This window comes from Thermobia domestica, chromosome 2 (genome assembly GCF_964235325.1).
Source record: "Thermobia domestica chromosome 2, izTheDome1.hap1.1, whole genome shotgun sequence".
NCBI classification, from domain to species: Eukaryota; Metazoa; Arthropoda; class Insecta; order Zygentoma; family Lepismatidae; genus Thermobia; species Thermobia domestica.
The window spans coordinates 151,040,959-151,058,821 of record NC_137455.1 but is presented as its reverse complement, the minus strand read 5'-3'; the positions used below and the strand labels follow the sequence as shown (position 1 = coordinate 151,058,821).

General features: G+C 36.1%; 1 pseudogene across 3 annotated transcripts in view; it reads right to left on the bottom strand.

Moving 5' to 3' along the window:
• LOC145676362 (glucose dehydrogenase [FAD, quinone] pseudogene) overlaps positions 1 to 17,863 on the bottom strand; it is a 146,747-nt pseudogene that overhangs the window by 107,137 nt on the left and 21,747 nt on the right. The window contains exon 2 of one of the 3 annotated variants that reach the window (XR_014129380.1): positions 13,572 to 13,657. The exons of the other annotated variants lie outside the window; for them this stretch is intronic. The product of XR_014129380.1 is annotated as a glucose dehydrogenase [FAD, quinone] pseudogene, transcript variant X1 (transcript). The remainder of the gene's footprint in view (positions 1 to 13,571; positions 13,658 to 17,863) is intronic. 3 annotated transcript variants of the gene reach the window in all.

Here is a 17,863-nt window from a genome sequence, read left to right as displayed (position 1 = left end):
TTATTTCATTAATTAATACTGATCTCTTTTCAATTACTTTGTTATTGCAGTAGTATTGTGGATTGGTGTATAAGATAGCAAGGAAAAGTTCCTCAATCTCTAATGGGTATAATGCGTGTTTGTTATTTGGCTGTTTGTCTATTGATTTTTATTTTTCAATAATATGCTTGGTTAGTACTAGTATCCATTAAAACGCAGTTCTGAGCAGAACAAAATGAATTATATTAATAACTATACGTTACAGTTTCAATAACCTAACGTTCTCTTTATCAGACGCAAACATTGAGAAAAGACTGTTGACAGCAGATCTTATCAACTGATGGTTATTTAATGGTTAATGGTTTTCCAGAGCGTTCTAATGGTTATTGATTATCCAGAACCATGGAATTTATTGTTTAGTACTAGTATAGAAGTACAATCGGAAGACGTCGCATCCTGACCCAACATGTAAGTATTCCTCTTTAGTGTTTTCCTACATTTTTGCGCATTTAGGGGGCTTTACCCCCTCCCTCTTGCCCAATTTTCCTCTCCAATGAACTTGGTATGTACTTTGAACGAATAAATAATCATTGAAAGTTTCATTTGAGTCGGTTCAGATGTTCGAAAGTTATCGTGAGACCAACACACAACACAAATGCTGAGCGAGTCGAATCGCAGACTGCTTCACACATTCAATAATCCATATTTTCAGTCTTCCGAAGTTAGCTCAGCCAAACCTCTATGTTGAATGGTAGTTCATCATCCAATGCTGTCGTGTGCGCAACCAAATGTAGCATAATTCCCTGACGTTCCCTAACGTGTCTTCGCTGCGGATGAGGTAGGGTGGAGATGCATTCGGTTCGACACATTTTACTTTTTACATGGTATTCCTGATACTCAGATCTGTTATTTATTTAGGCATGAGTTGTTATTTATATAGTAATAACGCAAATACACTCGATAATATCTGCGTCATTATATATGAATAATAACTGTGTAAATAAATAATATCCGAATATCTCAGGAATACCATATAAAAAGTCAAAGGTGCCAAACCGAATGCATCACCACCCTACCCCATCCGTCGCAAGGACACGTCGGGGAACGTCAGGGAATAATGCTGGATTTGGTTGGGTAAACGTCAGCGTTTGGATGGCGAACCACCATTCAACGTCGAGGTTTAGTTGGGGTAACGTAGGGAAACTGGTGGGATTAGGTTGGGTGAATGAAGGCCCAACATTCTCAAGGTTGTTGGGGTTTAGTTGGCCCAACGTTGGGAGATGGTTGGGAATTGGTTGGGTAAACGAAGGCCCACCCTTCTTTTGGTTGGGGAATAAGTGGGAAATGGTTTGGGTGGGAATTGGTTGCCAAAGCGGCCAAACATGACGTTGGACCACCGTTTGTATGTCGCATTACCACCATTTTCCCAACGTTGGGCCAATCGATTTTGCTACTAGGGAAAATTTTAATAAAGTACTGTTTTAATCTAAAAAAAAATACCCCAGGCCTAAGGCTTAGAGAGAACAACTAGTGTTACTGAAAAGTTATCAATTATATTTAATTTCAGTTACAATTTGCTTTTACATGTATTGCTGGAACGGAAACTTTGACATTAATATTATAAGCACTGGCGCAAATCCCGGTGGGACGAGGGGTACATGTCCCCCCCAATGTTGGACCTGGGGGGACTGTCCCCCCAATAATCTGACTTATAAAGTGCTTTTTGGGATAAGTGTGAATTTGTGTCCGACTGCCACAAAGGAATGTAAGATGAAATTGATTTCTCTTTTCTTTTCCATTTGTTTTTTTTAAAAAAGAATCATATTCTGTAGTATTTCAAACTGAACTTAGTGCTGTAGTGCGTTTAGTAGTCTTATCAATATGTATTAATTCCACTTCCGCTACGTGGGCACAAATTGCAATAAATGCCAGAAGAGGATATGCCCTTCTCCTCATGCTGGAATGTTGTCTCAGCTGTAGGTACGGGCACAATAATCCGATTTGAAAAGTGCTTTTTGCAGATAAGTGTGATGATTTTTGTCCGACTACCACAAAGGAAAGTAAGATGAAATTTGTTTCTCTTGGTTTTTCCATTTTCAATAAAAATGAAGGCGAGTGACTGTGCGTGATATGAAATCTTATCTTCTTCTCTCCCCTAGGTCCTAGCACACGAAGAGTATATAGAGTATCCAATGTCAGTAGAACCCATTTTTTCAGTAAATGCGCATTTAATCTATTTGTAGTATCAGCCTAAGCATCTACTCATGCTTCGTAAGCTAACTAACTCTATAGCCTATGGAACCCGGAGGTTCAATGCCGCGTTCACAATAGCACTGCACTGACTTCTATTCTTAGCCAACTGGATCCAGTTTCTATTTTGTATTCCTATCTCTGCGAGGTCCATCTTAATATTGTCTTCCCATCTGCGCCTAGGTATTCCTAATGGTCGTTTTCCGATTGGTCTTACCGATAACACTTTGAAAGCGTCCTACTTTCTTCCATACTGGCTATATGTCCTGCCCACGTAAGCCTCCTAGATTTGATGACCTAACAATTTTGGGTAAACCGTATAAATTATGTAGTTCGTCGTTATGAAGTTTCCATCGTTCCACATTCCCGTTTCTCTTGAATCCGAATATTTGTCTGAGCATCTTGTTCTCAAATACTTTCAGTCTATGTTCTTTCCTAAGAGTAAGCGACCATGTTTCGAAACCATACAGAACAACAGATATGATTATCGTTTTATATATTTTAACTTCAAATTCCTCGACAGAATTCGCGACGACAAGAGATTTTGAACTGAATTATATCACGAATTCCCTGTTTTTAATCGGCATTTAATTTCTTCGTAAATATGATTTTCGTCTGTTAATATTGAGCCTAGATATTTGAAAGTATCCACTTTATCAAAAGTATTTAATATTTTAACGCATTCATAATTTGCCGTATTACGGTCCCGACGTACTTCCATGTATTTAGTTTTCTCTGCATTTACTTCTAAACCCTTGTCCCTGCAAGCGTTTAATAAGACCTCTGCATTTCTTTCTATTATTCTCCTATCATCCCATATTCAATTTACATCATCAGCGTACGCATAACCTGGTGAACACCGTTCAGCTCTACGACCTAGTTTCCATCTTTGATTTTCCTTATAGCGTATTCCAGGACAAAGTTGAATAATAACGGCGACAACGCATCTCCTTCTTTCAGGCCATTCTCGACGTGAAAGCTCGTGGCCAAAAATTTTCCTACCTGGACTTTACTTTGGGATTCATTTAAACATGCCTTAATTGATCTAATTAGCTTTTTAGGTATTCCAAATTCTGTAAGAACGTTGTGCAATGTTTCTCTTCTAACAGAGTTGTAAGCCTTTCTAAAATCAAGAAATAGTTGATGTACCGGGCTACTGTATTCCCACTTCTTTTGGAGTATTTGGCGAATGGGAAATATTTGGTCGATAATTGATCGATTTCGTCTAAATCTACACTGATAATCTCCAATAATTTCATCTGCGTATGTGGCCAATCTTGCTAATAGAAGTTTGAAAGGATTTTATAGGATGTTGACAGAAGAGAGATGCCTCGATAATCATTACAGTCCGTATTGTCGCCTTTCTTGTGGATTGGAACAATGATTGATTCTTTCCACTCTTGTGGCAATTCTTCTAGTTGTAGATAAGGAGAATGAGTTTGTGTATCCTGTTCCACAATTTTTCGCCTCCAGCTAAAATTAACTCAGCCGGAATTTTGTTTACATCCGGAGATTTGTGTTTCTTTAATTTCTTTATAGCGATTTCTACTTCTATTCAGTTGGGTTCTGGAATACACGGTTCTGCGGTGTGTATCTCCCTTTCTCCACGCACATTAGTTTTTGGGTGCGTGTTAATGAAATCGTCAAAGAAATCTTTCCATCTATTTAAAATGCTATCTGTATCAGTGAGAACTGTTCCATCAGCTTTCTTTACTATAAGCATGAGGTCGATAGCCTTTCTTAAATTCGTTGATCCCTTTATACATGTCCCGAATGTATTTATTTTTACTGTTATCTCCAAGTTCCTAAGTTTTAGTTTTAAAAAATCGCGTTTCTTTGTTCTAAAAGTTTTGGAAGTTTCCCGCCTGATGTCTAAGAAATTTTGTGTAGTTATTTAATTCGGATTTTGTAGACCAACGTAATTTTGCCTGTTTTCTCTTCTCTGCTAGTTCGAACCATGGTTTGTTCCTACGTATTTCCGCGTGTTCCAATTTTTCTTTAGAAAGAGGATGCTTCGTAAGCAAAGAAAATAATTCAATTGCTGGAATATTTTTCTCCATAATCTTAAGGTTACATCTGTTAACTAAACATTATATGACATGCGTCAGATTTCTGTAACGATTCCTGTAATGTTATTGAGATTATCATTTTATTCATAGAGTATTGTTCCGTCATACATAATTGATATTCTTCCTTCATAGTTTTTGGGAAGTTATTATTTACAATATTATACTACTTGAATATACCCATGCTTCGCACGGGGGCTGTATTTGGAAGTCAACGCCGGTAGGAGTATCACCATTTATTTCAGTGATCGCGAAAACTATGAATTCGACACTAATGTCGGTCATTTTCTACTACTTTTACATGTCCCGGTAAATGCTCCCTGAGACCCCCTGGTTCGAATTTTGACAAACATTTCACCCTTGTCTGGAGCCTGGACTAAGGTATCCGTGACCAAAATTTCGTAACTCTCGGTCAACTTGTCTGGTCCCCAGGCCGCACACAGACAGACAGACACACAAACACAGAAACAAACTCTTTATTTTATTTATATTAGATTATTATAAAAAAAATTAACGTGGATCTTGGTGGATGCCTAATTAGAAACATACCAATTATAAATATGAGCGTAATAAGATTTCAGAACTTGTTCACGGCAGTGATTTGTAATACTGATATGACCTACTACTTCATCTACATCGCCTAATATATAATATACTCTACAAAAGTTGATCAGATTCATCTACCGTAATATGAGTTTCATCTCCCTTCTCTAGAATAAGCCTCAAATCTGCCCACCTCCCAATATTGAAGACAACCAATGGCGTATTTAGGATTTCATTTTGAGGAAAGAAGTGGGAGGAACACAACGAAGGAAGTGGGCAATTCCCCACCTGAGTTTGAAAATTAAATATATTTTAATTTATGCAAAAATTGAAGTTATAATGGCAAGAATTGCAGACCAATAAATCCTATATGATATGTTACAAAAATTTAGGAGTGAATCTAACCCTTTCCCGGACTAATTATTCCCCCGTTTTGATTTTCTTTAATTCAAACATTTCCTTCTTCTAAAAATAACTAGTTATTATAACAAAGGAAAAATTATATCGTCTAAAGTCCCGTCATGTTGATATCCGCGCAAGTTGGTGTGGAACACCAGTTTCGTTTATCAGCTCCTCTTATTTTTGATGTTACTGATGACGGCCGACTTGACCTAATCTAACCTAACCTAATCCAACTGACAACGGTCGATAAATATGACAGACGAAATGAAAGAAAGTAACGTCAAGAAAAAGAAACAGAAAAGTAGAAAGAACAAAAGGACATAGTTCTTACATGGAATGAAGTATGACAAATACAGTACCGGTATTATTTCTGAACAAAGAGCATAAGAAAATGGAAGGTCAATGACATTCTTAGAAATGGTAAGAAGGATTATTGTTGTACGTGGAATGCGAAAAACTAACAAATTTATTTCGGAGGGAGCTTGAGCCCGATAGCCCCATAAATATGCCACTAAAGACAATTCTGCTCCCCTGATCCTTCACAGCATTGTTTTTCAATTTCATAAATATTTTGAAAATTGCTTTATATATATATATATATATATATATATATATATATATATATATATATATATATATATATATATATATATATATATATATATATATATATATATATATATGGGAACGGTCTTACGGTCTTACCCGTCCCCCCAATGTTGAAGACAGATTTGCGCCGATGATTATAAGTAGCCCAGAGACTATGAAAAACATCGTGTTTTGAAAACATTCTTGCACCATAAAACAAATTACGAGTAATTTTAAAATATTTTGCACTTTAGCTACGTTATTTGCACTATATTTATAATAATATTTAGCAATTTATTTAAGTTCGCAACACTGCTTAAAATAATCTAACTGGGACTTGTTGTAATTAAAACTACTGAACACTAATGTTATAATGTTCCTGCATTTGAGTTATTAGAGATCTCCAAAATGTTGATGTTAGTGTGTTGTATTGTCCTTTGTTACACTGAATAATATATGTGCTTTTGTGGTTTAATTTAATATCTAAATTAGAAATATGTAGAGCTCCTTCGTGGCTAAGCGGTAAGCCTTTGGCGTGAGAGACCCAAGTTCGATTCCCGGCGGGAGCTCATGTAGTTTGGATTCCACTTTAATCAGTAGGTTCAGTCTCATATAGCCTCGCTGCTGAAAGGGACGTTAAACTAAATTAACTGAACAGAAATATGTAATACCATACGTAGTGCAATTTGAGAAATTACAACTTTATGTTGCGTTGGCAACACTGCTTGTTTATCTAGTGGCATTGCAGAGTATCTAGAAGAATTTCCTCTTTCATTTTTCACATAGCATGTTAAAAAATTCAGCATTTTTTGCATGAGACCAGTGTTTGGAAGTCAAGGCCTGTGGGAGTATCACTATCTCAGCAACCGCGAAAACTATGTATTTGACAATAATATCGGTCATTTTGTATTATTTTTACATGCCTCGGTACCCCCTCCCCATCAGGTGAGCCCCAGCCCGCATGCACTGGTAGCTGAATTTGAAAGTCATCGCTAATGGAAGTGACACCATTGATCTCAGCGACCGCAAAAGCTATACATTTGACACTAATATCGGTCATTTTGGATTACTTTAACATGTCTCGGTATCCCTCCTGTGAACTCCGCTCCGCAACCGAATGCGGTGAATTTGGAGGTTAATGCGATCGAAGTTTCACCATTGATCTCAGCGAACGCGAAGACTATGTATTTGACACTAATATCGGTCATTTTGTATTATTTTTACATGTCTCGGTAAACGCTCCCCCTGAGACCCCCTGGTTTAAATTTTTAAAAAATGCTTCTTCTTGGTCTGAGGCCTGGGCCATGATACCTGTCACCCAAATTTGGTATCTCTTGGACTCTCGTCTGGTCCCCAGGCCGCACACAGGCAGTCAGACAGACAGGCACACAGACAAACAAACTCTTCCTTTTACTTATATTAGATAAGATATACAGGCGAGGATCCAAGGGGAGTGTTAAAGGGGTTATACCTCCCCTTGACGCTCAGCTATACACTGTATAAGTTATAATGGGCTTCAATCCTACTTCTTTACACTTGATAAAATGTCAAACTACGGTTTAGCCCCTCCCTCGATCATATCCTGGGTCCGCTGGTGTATATATATATATATATATATATATATATATATATATATAGTGGCGGATCCAAGGGGGGCTATAAGGGCTATAGCCCCACTTGACGCTCAGGTTTACACTGGATAAAATGGGCTTCAATCCTGCTTCACACGGGATAAAACGTCAAACTATAGACTCTCCCTTGATCATATCCTGGATCCGCCACTGTATATATCTATATCTATATCTATATCTATATCTATATCTATATCTATATCTATATCTATCTATCTAGCTATCTATCTATCTATCTATCTATCTATCTATCTATCTATCTAGCTAGCTATCTATCTATATATATATATATATATATACTGAGAGAGTGAGAGAGAGAGTCAGAGAAGGTTATATACATCAGCAGTGGATTTTGTTTTGGAGAAGCTTGAGAATGAGTAAGAAACATTTGTGTTGTACGTGCAATGCGAAAAATTGATCCCATTGAGGACATTTTTCGAGCCGAGTTCTCGAGTCGAGCTCAAAGATATCTGTTTCGAGTCGAGTCGAGTTTCAAAGAAAACTCGCTCGTGCCCATCCCTAAAGTTGCTATCTTTACTATTTACTCGTATTTAAACAATATGGTTATTTTCTGTATCAATCTTACTTAAATACACTAATGGAAACTCATTTAAGAACATATTATCTATCTGTATATCTATTTATCTATCTATCTATCTATCTATCTATCTATCTATCTATCTATCTATCTATCTATCTATCTATCTATCTATCTATCTATAACGAAATTTGCACCACATAATGTGTACTTGTAGAGAGCACTGTGATAATGTCCAATGCAAACTTGCTTGGCCGGGGATCCCATGCATCAGAGGTAAGTGCTCTTCCACTGAGCCCGTGCCCAGCCAAAGTATTATATTACGTATAAAGACGTGTTCGAATAGCGCATGCTGCAATATTTTTTTCACGCTTTGAACGGCGTTACTTTCATGTGAAACTGTACTTTTCTCACATGCCCACATGAAGTTTTTGTCCTATTTTGATATGAGAAAATGCCTCTTAAAATTTATCGGTACTGTTCATTATGGTCCTATATAATTATGTGCAACTTTTCTTTTTTAAAACTGGGGGCAATTCCCGCTGGAGCAGCTCAAAATGATACCCCTAGTTTGACCTGAGTTTGGATGGTTTCCACAATGCTTCTTACATGTTAGTTACAGAGAACAAACAAAATATAACTTGCGTAAAGGTCATTAATATTAAACTGGCGTGACGTATGTTGTTTTGAGCTTTTTTTTTTTCGCACGGATACACACCACACGCAACTAAATTTACTTAAACATGAGAACATTGTAAACTGATCTGCAGATAAAAAACTATACTTCCCAACGAACTTCTTCAAGTATAGAAACAATATCATCATTTAGTAACTGAATAAAGAACAACTTTTATGATAATTTCAAGTTATTTTCCTTGCTGATAGTAGACAATATTCCCTTTATTAGACAGCTTTAATTTCTGGCAATCTAATATGTAAAATTGAAAATGATCTTGTGTGAGATACCATTACAATAAAATGACTGAACCGTTTGAAATGAATGTTTGCATCTAAGGTAGGTGCAGGTAAATACGCCATGTTAAGGGTGTTGTATTTTTTATGGCCTTAAGTTTCAAGAAACACAAAGAACAAAACATGTGCGTTGCAGAGTAGCCTTTTCCGCGTTTAGTAAAAAATGTGGCAATGATGCCACTCAGTTCTGTTTTGTACTCAAGGTAAAAGAAAAAAGTCTTACAAAGTGGCGTATTTACAAACACGTGCAGGTAATTACGCCAAGTCTAGGATACTACTAGAAACCTTTAATAAATTTTGCAACTCCTTCCATCGTCTGTATTATACGAACTCAAATATTACTACACAACATGGCTGAAGCAAAAAATAGAATAACCAAAGTGCAAGATGAAGATTAAAAGATAAAATGTAAAAATGATAATCTCCAAAATTGAAAAGTTTGAAGCTCCAAACTGGAAAGTTTTAGTCCATAAGAAGATGAATAAACAGTGTACTGTGACTTAAAGAAACTACACCGATATTACTTGGAACATGTGGGACAAATGAAGACATCTTTGTCTTCTGCAGTCACTCCTGCGCAAGCCCCGGCGTATTTCGCTGCACCATGCTTGGTATTGATTTAGTAGCCATGAAATCACAGATACTGAAATTATACTTACGAAACAAAGTATTCCTAGACGAACACAAAATAAGACGTACATCACTGTAAACGATCAGTAATGTTCTGACTTAGTATGATACTAATAACGGATTCTTAGTTCTATTGAAATAACAATATCCTTTCACGGAACCTTCCCGAAGCAAACAACACTGCGCGGCGTGGCGGTCTCAGCGCTGTCTTCCGAAATATTCGTCAAATCGGATTCGTGGCACATATTGGAGGCGCATTTTAGCGGATTTCGTCAGAAACGTCCCAGCACTGAACACTTGGCGTATTTAGCTGCACTGGCGTATATACCTGAAGTTACCTTAGTTGCACCCCTTGAGCTGTTTTTTTTTTTAATCACATAGCTTCGATTAAAATACTACGTATCCTAAGGGGTGTATTAGGGATCAACATTTAAGAGAAAAAAAAAATAGTATCTTACGAGCTGCTCAAGTAAAGACGAAGAAATTCGGTATATAAAAATAAGTACACACATATCCCAGCATTTTTGAAAATTCTCATTTCAAAGGAAGGAAGGGGGAATATTCTATAGTTTTTCGCCACGAATTTTATCAAAATCAGAGTGTTACACTTGGAAAGTGTTACATGTCAGTACATTCATGTAGCTTGCATTTGCGGCAGAAAGTTCTTGTTTTGTGCTCTCTCTTTGCTGGAGAAACTTTCTTAGGCTGTTCCTCTTCAGTATGCTGGGAAGCTTCTATTCTCCGTGATTTCTTCTCAATGTTGGCGCACTGCTAACCAGACGAAATGAAAAATTTACGGCATTTCAAACTTTTTAATGTTTGTTTCTCGTTTGAAATTACGCTTTGATGACACAATACCATAAGTGTTGAGTCCACTTACATCAGTTATGTAAAATACTGTCATAGGCCATTTTGTTCATTGTTTTGTGGTGTTGTAATATATGATAACTTTGAGTTTTTTCCTCCGCTCTAGAAGTGACCACTTCAGAATAGTTGTGCATTGTGTTTTGCAATTGTAAAATGGCTGATCTTACTCGGTATATATTGTCAAAAGAGACAGCGCACCCCAAAAATAAGAAGTTGTTCGTCTACAATCATATTATATGTAAGAATAAACTTATATTGCAGAGTGTGTGAAGAATCTGCAACTTCACGAATTAGGAACAGTTCGTCATTAGGTATTCTAATAGCGCCGATGTTGTCATCAAAACCTAAGGCAGCCCTTGTAGGATCGTTTTTCTCCGGAGTTTTGCTTTTTGCATTAACACGTGCTTTTTGCACTAGCTATAGGTGCTACGCTTCAAACTTCTAACCCATCCTATGGATAAGAAAATACTCGACGTCTCATTTCAATATCGGTGCCTGAACAAGAAACTTCAGTTGCATTTGTATATAAGTCTGCTAATATCTTATCGTCTGTCGGGCATCAATTTCTTCATCGTTTATTGATTTATCAAAAATATTCCTTCTCTACCATCAATAGTAACGTGTATTGTTAATGATCTGTTAGTCTACCACGTGCAATGATCAAAACACACTAACAATAAACAAAACTTTACATACAAACAGTGGAAAAGCCAGAATTTCTATTCGGGGGCGTCAGTGTCCTACTCCGGAAAACTTTTTTTGTCAATGTGGAGACTGAAAGCGCAAATTCTAGAAACTTCTAAAAATTTTGGGGCTTGGGAGCCCAGATCCCCGGAAACTGCCCCTGGATACGCAATTGCGTACAATGGAAAAGTTGATACAGTTTGATAGACAAAAGCAACTATTGCTTCTGACAAGGGACTTATATAACTGAATAAATAAAGAAAAGCTGCTACTAAAATAAGCAAAATTGCAAATACTTAAGTCAATCAAACTACACAATAACACATAAAGTTGCAATATGTTATATCTGACTTCATTGGGTCAGTTAGAAGATTACCAGAACGTTAACTCCGCTACGAGCCACAATCTCAATCTATAATGAATCTATCCTCATATTTCTTCATTAAGGCTAGAGTTTAATGGATCCAGTCAGTACCCAATGCTATAAATATTAAAAACTATCACTTGACTCAAGGGAATGAAAAAAAATACTTAAATAACATAATTCAAGAACACAACCAGGGAAATGTCATAGAATCTCAATACTTACTAAGCCTTAGTAATTATTAAAGAAAGTATGCGTACGAGTGCAATGGACTCACCTGGTAGTCCTAGGGTTAAAAGTGTATCCTTGTATGATATTTAGATAGAGGAAATACTAGTTCTTGCCGAATTTCTTTAACTACTTGCAATATGTTTCATTATTTTCACACTAGGGTTTAAAATGTGATTGATTGCGTTTAGGGCGACTTATAATACTGAAAGGAGTCGTTTTATGACACATGTTTATTAGAACGTTTTACTTTCATTTGATATAAAGAATTACCCAGCAAATTTTGGCAGTTGAATCTTTTGACGCCCTGTATTTACGATAGGAAATGAAGTTATGCAATGTGCATAAATAATTGCTGTTTTCCATGCAGTAGTATTTGCATTAAGGTGCGCGTAATTATTATTATTTAAAACTATATACATTTTAAAATAACACTGGCACATGAATTCGCATCCATATATGAAAATGTCATAGGTGACATGATAATGCTCTTAAGTCGTAATTAAATTGTACGTAATTACAGATGTATATACATGAAAAGTCAGTGTGTTAGAGCTGACGGTGCTGAACAGAAGAGGAAGAAAAGAACACATTTCTTTCAACTTGCCTAAAGGGTTTTAAAATTGACATGACAATAATTGTGCAGCAAGAATAGCAGGATCTTTCAAGTGAAAAGTCCTTGTTCTTTAGTCATCAAAAGAGAGGGGATGGGGATAGATAATATGTGTACGAAATTATATTTATACATATAGACTAGTTCTCTCTTTGGTCAACCCTAGCACACTGAGATAAGCATCAAATATTTTCTGGGCGCTAAGTATACGATATTATATTTGTATATGCTAAATCTACGGGCGCTAAGTATACTCCACGTAGTTAGTAAGTCAAAATGACATAATTTATTTTTAATATAGTTACCTATAAATTGAATTAAGGATAGCTTAAATCTGAGGTACATACTTAAATGGAAAAGTGTCGTAAAGAATACGTTCAAAAAAAAAAAAAAAAAAAAAAAAAGAGATTGAATACCACTGATCTAGATGTTACCGACAAGTACTTACAAAGCTTGTACAATAACTTACAGCTTAATATAAAACCGAAATAACGACTCTGGGATGTGATTTTGGATACAATATAAGATCATTTAATAATAATGCTTAAAGATACATTAAATATACTGCAATATAAAGAGGCTCTATGGTCTAAATTAAGATTTTGCAAAATTAGTACAAAACAATCGTGAATCTCTTTCTTAGCTAATTTAATCTGTTTGTAAATAGACTAGATAAGAAATAATGGAAATTGAATTTAAAGCCTTGTTTAGGCTCTCATTACATATTTTAATAATATAAGCTTAGACTATTGACACAAAACATGTTTTAATATTATAGAAACACATTAGTTAAATAAATAATATACTCTGCAATATTTTTCAATACTTAGATAAACGTATAATTCTTTTTGTGATTCATGTGGTTCGGATTCCACGTTCATCAGTAGGTCCACGTCTCATATAGCCTCGCTGCTGAACGGGACGTAAAACTCAAAATCACCTCACCTCTTTTTGTGATTACTGTACTTAAAACATCTATAAAACCTATTTACTACATACTGCAACTCTTTTTGTATTATTATATACGGCGTCATGATCAGTGTATAATAAATTTGTATTTGACTATTCATATTTTGTTTGTAATAGTATGCCAAAGTGAATGTAGCCAGGAACCCAAAACCACATCCAGCCGGATAGAGAACCACAACCAGATAGAACTGGCCGAAAGACCAGTAGAAGCCCAAAGTAGCACATCAAGAACAGAGATGACACCAACCTTCATCTTTCACATATGTCAGATAGCAGACGGAAAATATTTTCCTCGAACCCAAAACCTCACCAGGCCTGATCTCTGCTTACTCACTGAAAATTAATTGATTTATTTTCAAATTCTGTTAAAATATCTAAGCACATGAGCAGTGTGGTAAATGCACTTGTCTTCCTTTCAATTAGTTATCTAGGTACATACCCTCATGTCCAAAATATGTGTCGCATGTCTTGAGTAATTACATAAGTAGAAATAACTCTTCTTATGAGAGAAAATCTTATGTCTTCTTGGAAATTTACAGAAGAAAAAAAAACATATTTCCATAAGTATATCATGGTGTCTAAGCAACTTATATGTATCATACGCAAGGCATTAAGAACATAATCTATCAGTTCAAGAAATCAAATATATACTGTTCAGGTCCATGGTTAGTGAAGAAGACTATGTTAAGATTAGATTTTATCTGTCTCTTTACATAAGATTTTTTCATATGTCTTCCACAAAATTGTTTCCGCCTTTAGAACTGGTTTTGTCTCATTTCTCTACGTAACTTATGTTGCTGCTGTTAAAGGAGTTAAAATGTATTTTTTAAATGATTAGGTGTTTTTTTTTCTCAAATCTGTGACAAACATATTTTCTCTTATAACATCTTACAAAAAATAACGTCTTACGACATTGTTACAACTATATTTGGTCACAAGGTCAATGTCTATGACATGCTTTATTTCTAACAGCAATCCATCTATAGTATACGCCAAAAGGTGGGTTTTAGCAGTGTAAAATACGAAACAGAAATTGTAACAAAAGTTATATTTTTAAAAATTTGAAATCTCACTTCAACATTATGTTATGTAAAGTTAATTTTGAGTCCCAGTGATGAGTCGGGACACTCGATTGAAAAGGAGTAAAAGCTTTTTCAGACCAGCACTCCTCAGTGAGATTTTCCCTGAGTTCTCACTCACATAAGGGAAATGATGAGATGGTGATAGATTCTAGACCAAATGCTGAAGTGGTTCTAGGTCTCTTCTTTCCTTTCCCATTCCTTTCTTCCTTCCCTGACTCCTGAGTGAGATTTTCCCTGAATTCTCATTCACATAAGGGAAATGATGAGATGGTGATAGATTCTAGGCCAAATGCTGAAGTGGTTCTAAGTCTCTTCTTTCCTTTCTCATTTCTTTCTTCTTTTCCTGACTCCTGAGTGAGATTTTCCCTGAATTCTCATTCACATAAGGGAAATGATGAGATGGTGATAGATTCTAGGCCAAATGCTGAAGTGGTTCTAAGTCTCTTCTTTCCTTTCTCATTTCTTTCTTCTTTTCCTGACTCCTGAGTGAGATTTTCCCTGAGTTCTCATTCACATAAGGGAAATGATGAGATGGTGATAGATTCTAGGCCAAATGCTGAAGTGGTTCTAAGTCTCTTCTTTCCTTTCTCATTTCTTTCTTCTTTTCCTGACTCCTGAGTGAGATTTTCCCTGAGTTCTCATTCACATAAGGGAAATGATGAGATGGTGATAGATTCTAGGCCAAATGCTGAAGTGGTTCTAAGTCTCTTCTTTCCTTTCTCATTCCTTTCTTCTTTTCCTGACTCCTGAGTGAGATTTTCCCTGAGTTCTCATTCACATAAGGGAAATGATGAGATGGTGATAGATTCTAGGCCAAATGCTGAAGTGGTTCTAAGTCTCTTCTTTCCTTTCCCATTCCTTTCTTCCTTCCCTGACTCCTGAGTGAGATTTTCCCTGAGTTCTCATTCACATAAGGGAAATGATGAGATGGTGATAGATTCTAGGCCAAATGCTGAAGTGGTTCTAAGTCTCTTCTTTCCTTTCCCATTCCTTTCTTCCTTCCCTGACTCCTGAGTGAGATTTTCCCTGAGTTCTCATTCACATAAGGGAAATGATGAGATGGTGATAGATTCTAGGCCAAATGCTGAAGTGGTTCTAAGTCTCTTCTTTCCTTTCCCATTACTTTCTTCCTTCCCTGACTCCTGAGTGAGATTTTCCCTGAGTTCTCATTCACATAAGGGAAATGATGAGATGGTGATAGATTCTAGGCCAAATGCTGAAGTGGTTCTAGGTCTCTTCTTTCCTTTCCCATTCCTTTCTTCCTTCCGTGACTCCCCGGGTAGTGTGGTTGCCAAAGGACGCCATTCTTGTGACGGCCTTTGATGTCAGTGATACTCAGAAATACAATTTCTTTCTTCTTTTCTAACTTACGGAATCACTTGACAAAAACAGTACTTAAAAACGACAGAATTCGAGAAAAACTTCTTGGGTTATCCATCTCCTATAACTCTTGATTAGAACTAGCCATGACTTGATATCGGCACTTCCACACCTACAGAAGTACCTATAAAATAGCATAGGTTTCACACAGAGGGCCCAGTCATTACTAAAACTGGTTGTGGTCTATTACAAATACTGTAGATGATTCCGAAGCTAAGGTTCACCACCCTTCCAGTCTCTTAAAAAAAATCTATCATTTATTTTAGAACACTCGTTATTCGGAGCTTTCAGACACACTGGAATTTGTATACTTATTTCTTATGAACAAGAAAATTCTTATCAGCAAAATAAACTTGCAGAGAATTTCCTTATTCTTAGTTCACCGATTCAGATGCGCAATTGAAACTTTATCTTCCGTGTATGATATGATGCGGAAGATAAAGACAACTCATAACATTGAACTATGCAATGTGCTATGTGTAAAAAAACGCGGTCATTCCAGATTGACAGCCCTTGACCTGGAATGACAAGAATATTTTATTCATTTACATACTGTGGTCACCAAAGTCAAGGTTCTTCATCCTCATCTTACCCCTTGCTGACAAGATGACAAACTGATCAACCACGTCAGGAGGCGGTAAATTTCTCGTATTCGAGATGAGACGAGACGAGACGAGAAATTTATCGTCTCGTGGACATCCAAATCTTAGCTTTCAAACAATGTTTTTGTGTAACATGATTAACAGAGTAAAAATTATAAATTGGTAAGCTGATTTTAGATACAATGTAAGATCATTTAATAATGTTTAAAAATATATAAGTCATTACACATTAAAAATACTCCAATTATATAGGGTCTCTATGGTTTCAATTAAGATCTTGCAAATTAATACATGTGACCTCTTTTTTATATAATTTAATATGTGAATACTAATGCACAGGGTGCGAAATCTCGGGGGGGGGGGGACGGGAGGGATTTCCCCACCACCAAAAATTTTATACTTGCGTTTCCCCTCCACCAAAATATGTAAGGGGGGACACTTTAATATGAAAGTATAAGTAGGTCTATAATGAAAATTTTCAAACAAACAATAAATTTGAATTCATGCCTGTTTTTCAGAAACGTAGTTTAGTTGTAAAGGTATCAGGTGTTTAACTTTGTCGGCTGTTTCTTTGTGACGAGATGGAGACCTTTATTCTCTAGCGTACCAGTTGCGTGCAAAATTGGTAAAATTTCTTAAACATTTGACGAATCTACAAACAGGTTTGCGGATAAGCGCTTGCTTTTATATGTAACATATGTGGACGTAGAAAATAACCATTGTTGTTGTTTTTTTTTATAAATTAGTGCCTGTAGAAAATGCCGATGCAAAATTCGTTGAAGAGAAAATTATTCAAGCCTTTTCCGAAGATGGCATATTTTTAATCTTAAAGAAAAGCTTGTTAGATTTGGTTCGGACGGGGATGTAGTGTTTGCTGGGAGAAACAAGGTGTTGCTGCCCAAATTAGAAGAAATGTCGACCAGTGTCTAATTAGCATACACTACATGGCACATCGAATGGATCTTGTATCTGAAAGAGTTTTTGATGTTGTGAATGCTGTTCACAACTTTGAATATTTGTTAGGCGAACTTCATACAGCTGCAAAACTTAAAAGTATCGCGACAGTCACAGATGCCGCAGGACTGCTAAAAATCAAAAGATTGTTTCACATACGTTGGATTTCAAATGAGAAGCATGTATTATTTGCAGTCTTTACATATTTTTCTTGTATAATGCAATTCCTACTTTTGGAGTATGAAAATGCTGACCATTTCAACAGACAGTTTTAAACTGAATGGTATTTAAAAAAAAAAAAAAAAATCTGTTGGAGAAAAAGAACATTCTATTTCTCGGTTTTCTTCTGGATATGGCGTCCATTTTGTCTAATATTAGTAAAACGATGAAAAAGGAACCAGTTTCGTACAATGAAATAGAGCAAGAATTGAATCTTTAATCCAAGCTCTGAGAGAAATACATATGAAAGATGATGTCTACCAAAGTCTTTGTATTAGTGCACTGCAGACAAGCGTCTGATA